Genomic DNA, 6,629 nt, shown 5'->3' with positions numbered 1-6,629 from the left:
TATAGCAAAATTTATATATCTCAAACAAACACAAAGTTAGAAGGATCATTTACAGTATCTTAAGATAAATTGCTTTGAATGGGAGTTTCCTTTCGTGTACTGTAAGGTCTCCAACACATATCTAGAGGATTTACTGCTGTGAAAAATGAAGAATGTTTAAACAGAATAAAGCGGGAGGGAGGGTTTATTTTGTTGTTTTTCTCTTTGATTAATTACTATAACACTGTCTTTCAGGTGATTGCAGGAGTTTCATATTGATTTTCAACATTCTTAGGTGCCAAAGCTCTTATAGGACAACTTTGATGCTATAAGAATTCTGCCATTTTCCTAACAGATACAGCTCTTGAGGTTCATTATTAGCCCTATTCAGTCCATTCATATTATTGCTATAAATCTTATGAGGGGAAGGTGCTTCTGAGTATTTAGGTCTACATTCTATTTTAAACTATAGATTCAGTTTTCATACCTTTTTCTTAGAGGTCGAATTAGCATCTCTGGCTGTTTCGTGTCGTGTGTGTTGTCTTTTAGACCTCACCTACCTGTGGCATCTTCTCTTTTCTGGCATTCTTTGAATTCTAACATGAGGGGACTCTGTTCTTGAGCCTGAAGTAGCTGTCATCTTGCAACACTGTCCTCAAATTCCAGCAGATTTGTTTTTAATCTTTAGTATACAAACTTAATGAGTTTGTAACCACTAAAACTCCTTAGTTTAATCAATTTCCCAAATTCCATGGTGCTCCTAAGATTAGCCATGTCACTTTTAGACGCCAGTGGTCACAAAAGAACATAATTGGTGTGTAGTTTTAACAGTCAGTAAGAGGTTTTCTTTTTTTAATTAAAAAAAAAAAATTCCTGAAGAAGAATGGCATGGCGTCAAATAGTGATGTATGGAAGTATTGGATAAATATTGGCTCTGGAATCAAAACAACTTTGCCTCAAATGATGTTTTCGCCTCAAATCATGCCTTCTCCAACTTCATCACTTATAATCCAAATATATGACTATTATCTTCCTGTTAAAATACAGCTTGCATAAGTTTTTCCTCTTGTTTAAAAATATAATTACAAAATTACATTGTGCTACATTAGAATCATGATAGTGGATGAAGTTAGAAAATTAAAATAATAGTAAAGGTTGGAAAGAGGATTTGAGCAAAAATAAACGCTTAATATTTCCTGCTACAATGCAGGGGGCCCCATGTGGTGCAGTGGTAAAGAATCTGCCTGCCAGTGAAGGAGATACAAGAGACATGTGTTTAATCCCTGGGTTGCAAAGATCCCGTAGAGTAGGAAATGGAAGCCTACTCCAGTATTCTTGCCTGGAAAATTCCATGGGCAGAGGAATTTAGCCCACTGTAGTGGGCTACAGTCCACAGGGTCTCAAAGAGTCAGATACAACTGGGTACTAAGGTTATATACATACATGGTCTATAGTTGATCACAGTGGCTAGCTGTTAGTGACCCTAATGAGAGCCTTTAGGCCATCCTAGATATAATAAATAAGGAGCAACTTTGGGAAAATGTTGTTGTTCAGTCACTAAGTCATGTTTGACTCTTTGCAACCCCACGGACCATAGCTCAACAGGTTTTTCCGTCCTCCACTACCTCCCAGAATTTGCTCAAATTCATGTCCATTCACTTGGTGATGCTATCAAACTGTCTCTTCCTCTACTACCCCCTTCTCCTTTTGTTTTCAATATGTCTCATCATCAGGGTCTTTTTCAATGAGTCAGCTTTTTGCATCAGATGGCCAAAGTATTGGAGCTTCAGCATTAGTCCTTGCAATGAATATTCAGGGTTGATTTCCTTTATGATTGACTGGTTTGATCTCCTTGCTGTCCAAGGGACTCTCAGGAGTCTTCTCCAGCACCACAATTCTAAAGAATCAATTCTTCAGTGATCAGCTTTATTTATTGTCTAACTCTCACATCCATACATGACCACTGGAAAAACCACAGCTTTGACTATATGAAACTTTGCTGGCAAAGTGATGTCTCTGCTTTTTAATATGCTGTCTAGGTTTGTCATAGCTTTCTTTCCAAGGAGCAAGCATCTTTTAATTTTAAGGCTGCAGTCACCATCTCCAGTGATTTGGGAGCACAAGAAAATAAAATCTGCCATTGCTTCCACTTTTTCTCCTTCTATGCCATGAAGTAATTGGACCAGATATCATGATCTTAGTTTGCTTTAATGTTGAATTTCAAGCCAGCTTTTCACTCTCCTCTTTCATCAAGAAACTCTTTAGTTCCTCTTCAATTTCTGCCATTATAGTGGTATCATCTGCATATCTGAAGTTGTTGATGTTTCTCCCAGAAATCTTGATTCCAGCTTGTGATTCATTCAGCCTGGCATTTTGTGTGATGTACTCTACATATAAGTTAAATAAGCAGGATGACAATACACATCCTTGTCATACTGCTTTCCCAATTTTGAAGCAGTCAGCGAATGAGAGACTTAAATATTTAGAATCTCCATTTATACTTGACCCTTTAGACATGTCTCGGAACTATATATTAACAAATGTGATCAAGTTCAGTGATTTGAATTTCCTAGGACTTCTCTCTGTACATGACAAAGGCTTTTAAGCAGTAAGTTCTTGTAGACCAAGTAAAAGGAATTTTCCGTCTTTTAATAACTATTATTCCCCTCTATTTCTTGTGCTAATTCATTATTTGACTATTTGATAGAGGGAGAGTCAAAAAGTCAAAGTGATGTGTCAGAAGTCTTCCTTAAGACTGCATATTCTTCCCCTAGCCTCCAGATGTTTGACACAAGTCTGAAGTTCAATAAAAAACAATTTAGAAAAAAAAAATCTATGTATCTTTTGCCAAGTTGTAACTGTCAAGAAAATGTCAAACAATAAACATACGTCTTCAGAGGTGAAAATTATCAAGGGTCCTTTTATTCCCCTCCTTTAATATAATAGGTCTTGCATAGATTTCCTTCTCTCTGCAACAGTAGAGATTTTGTACTTTCTCCAGGAAGTTTAAGAGAATGATTATTTTCCCAAGAAATGAGTCATTAAAAGGCACAGAGCCATACTTAACTACCTAAGTGTCAGCTTTATATTGAATATGATGAGGTATATTACAAAGTTTTGCTGAAGATTATTTGTAGCCATAGGAAAAGAACATTAACACTGCCAAGTATGTTGTAGAGATGAGGATAACTTAGTTCTTCCTAGTAAAATAGTGAACTTTCATGTTATTAAATGTATTACACTTAAAATTCCCTCATATATCACATTTTAAATCCCCACTGAAAATTCTGTATGTTCAATATTAAATGCTCACACATTCAAATGAATACTAACATTATTTTCTCTCATTAAAATTAAGCTCCTTTTCCAAAAGAAATTATATAAACTCATGTTCCCTAATAAAAAATTATTGTAATGGGAATGTGACTGTGGTAAGTAATATCCTGTATACTTTAAACTGCCTAAGATGCCACATTTTCCAGAATCCCTGGAAATTAAAATAAGTACATTTTTCTATGTATACATTGAATTTTGGCCGATGATAACATTTAGTTCATTTATATTCTTGCATATACTGTGCCCTTGATTTCATCATAGATCTCTCTCAGTTTTCTAACTCCATTTATCCATAATCTAAATTTGAAGCATACATTTTTAGGTTATAATCAAGAATAGGAGTTAATAGTTTCTAGTTGGAGAGAGTAAAACAGGAACAGGGACTCTGGGTTAGAAAACTTCCTTTCTTCCTTCCTTCTCTTTTTCCCTCCTTCCTTCCTTTTTTAATGAAGTATAAATACCATAGGAGTAATGCCCCATGAATCATCACAAAGTGAACAAACTTAAGAGACTAACAGCAAAGTTAAGATATACAAAGCAATTTGTACTCAGGAAGATCCCTCTTTGCCCTTCCTAATCCACTGTCTCAGTTTTCTACACACAAGATAACCAAGCAACTTCTCTGGTGTCCACTGGCTAGGGTATCATGTTGCCAATGCATGTGGAATTTTTGGTCAGGGAACTAAATCCCACATGGTGCAGCTAAGAGTTATACCTCAGCTAAAGATTCTGCATGCCGCAACTAAGACCCAAAGCAGCCAAAAAATGGTAACCAATGTCATTTTGAAATGTCAAGGAATAGTTTTGAACCTTATATGGCCTTTGTGTGTGTGTGTGTGTGTGTGTGTGTGTGTGTGTCTTAAAACTTGTCTTAAAAGTTTTAAGACATTTCTCCTCTACATTTGAATGAGATCCTTGCTGGGTACAATAATCTAGGTTGTAGATTTTTCTCTTTCATCACTGTAAGTACGTCCTGCCATTCCCTTCTGGCCTGAAGAGTTTCTGTTGAAAGACCAGCTGTTATCATTATGGGAATCCTCTTGTGTGTTATTTGTTGTTTTTCCCTTGCTGCTTTTAATAATTGTTCTTTGTGTTTGATCTTTGTTAATTTGATTAATATGTGTCTTGGGGTGTTTAGCCTTGGGTTTACCCTGTTTGGGACTCTGGGTTTCTTGGACTTGGGTGGCTATTTCCTTCTTCATATTAGGGAAGTTTTCAACTATTATCTCCTCAAGTATGTTTTCATGGCCTTTCTTTTTGTCTTCTTCTTCTGGGACTCCTATGATTCAAATGTTGGGGCATTGGACATTGTTCCAGAGGTCTCTGAGGTTGTCTTCATTTCTTTTAATTCTTTTTTCTTTTTTCCTCTCTGCTTCATTTATTTCTACCAGTATATCTTCCACCTCACTTATCCTATCTTCTGCCTCAGTTATTCTACTGTTAGTTCCCTCCAGAGTGCTTTTGATCTCAGTTATTGCATTATTCATTATTGATTGACTCTTTTTTATTTCTTCTAGGTTCTTGTTAAACATTTCTTGCATCTACTCAATCCTTGTCTCCAGCCTATTTATATGTAACTCCATTTTGTTTTCAAGATTTTGGATCATTTTTATTATCATTATTCTGAATTCTTTTTCAGGTAGACTCCCTATCTCCTCTTCTTTTGTTTGGTTTGGTGGGCTTTTATCATGTTCCTTTAACTGCTGAATATTTCTCTGCCTTTTCCTCTTGTGTAGATTGCTGTGTTTGGGGTGGCTATTCTGTACGCTGGAAGTTTGTGGTTCCTCTTTATTGTGGAGGTTCCTCCCTGTGGGTGGGGTTGGACGAGTGATGTGTAAAAGTTTCCTGGTTAGGGAATCTTGCACCAGTGTTCTGGTGGGTGGAGCTGGATTTTTTTCTCTCTGGAGTGCAATGAAGTGTCCAGTAGTGAGTTTTGAAGTGTCTATGTGTTTGGTGTGACTTTTGGCCACCTGTATTCTAATGCTTAGTGTGTTGTTCCTGCGTTTTTGGAAAATTAGCTTGGTATGTCTTGCTCTGGAACTTGTTGGCTCTTGGGTGGAACTTGGTTTCAGGGTAGGTATGGAGGCTTTTGGATGAGCTCTTGTAAATTAATGTTCCCTGCAGTCAGGAGTTTTCTGGAGTTCTCAGGTTTTGGATTTAAGCTTCCTGCCTCTGGTTTTCAGTCCTATTCTTACAGTAACCTCAAGACTTCTCCATCCATACCACACCAATCATAAAACATCTCCTTTTGAAGACAGTGTGCTGCCTTTCTTGGTGCCTGGTGTCCTCCACCAGCATTCAGAAGTTGTTTTGTGGAATTTGCTCAGCATTCAAATGATCTTTCAGTGAATTTGTGGGGAGAAAGTGGTCTCCCCATCCTATTCCTCCACCATCTTAGGACCACCCCTCGCCAATGTCCTTTTCAGTGACTGATCTGATGTATTGAATAAGCTGGGAAAATGCCTTAACAGATGTTAGATTGGAGCCCCAAATTCAGCTCCAGAAACCAGCTTTGCTGCAAGTAAGCCTTCAGACTCTCAGATGGACTCTGGGGCCACTCAACTGCTCCTCTGAGCTGGGAGAGAAGGGAGTCTTTCATGAGGGGTGGAGCTCACGCAGAAGATGAGAGAATTCAGCACCACCAAGCCAGCTCTTAAACAAATGCTAAAGGATCTTCTCTAGACAGGAAACACAGAAAAGGTGTAAAAACTCAAACCCAAAACAACAAAGTAAATGGCAACGGGATCACACTTATCAATAATCACCTTAAATGTAAATGGGTTGAATGTTCCAATCAGAAGACAAAGACTGGCTGAATGGATACAAAAACAAGACCCCTATATATGCTGTCTACAAGAGACCCATGTCAAAACAAGGGTCACATACAGTCTGAAAGTGAAGGGCTTGAAAACATATTTCACACAAATGGAGACCAAAAGAAAGCAGGAGTAGCAATACTTATGTCAGATAAAATAGACTTTGAAATAAAGGCTGTGAAAAGAGACAAAGATGGACACTACAAAATGATCAAAGGATCAATCCAACAAGATATAACAATTATAAAAATATATGCACCCAACATGGGAGCACCACAATACGTAAGGCAAATGCTAACCAGTATTAAAGGGGAAATTAACAGTAACAGGATAATAGTCAGGGACTTCAATACCCAACTCACACCTATGGATAAATCAACTAAACAGAAAAGTAGCAAGGAAACAAAATTTAAATGATAAAATGGGCCAGTTAGACCTAATTGATATCTATAGGACATTTCACCCCAAAACAATGAATTTCATCTACTTCTAAAGTGC

General features: G+C 37.3%; 1 pseudogene; it reads right to left on the bottom strand.

Moving 5' to 3' along the window:
* Positions 1-208: 208 nt before the first annotated feature.
* LOC133245329 (ubiquitin-conjugating enzyme E2 variant 1-like) lies at positions 209-492 on the bottom strand (annotated as a pseudogene).
* Positions 493-6,629: the final 6,137 nt, after the last annotated feature.

Source organism: Bos javanicus, chromosome 3, assembly GCF_032452875.1.
Source record: "Bos javanicus breed banteng chromosome 3, ARS-OSU_banteng_1.0, whole genome shotgun sequence".
In the NCBI taxonomy this organism is placed as follows: domain Eukaryota; kingdom Metazoa; phylum Chordata; class Mammalia; order Artiodactyla; family Bovidae; genus Bos; species Bos javanicus.
This window is presented reverse-complemented; position numbering and strand designations above follow the sequence as displayed.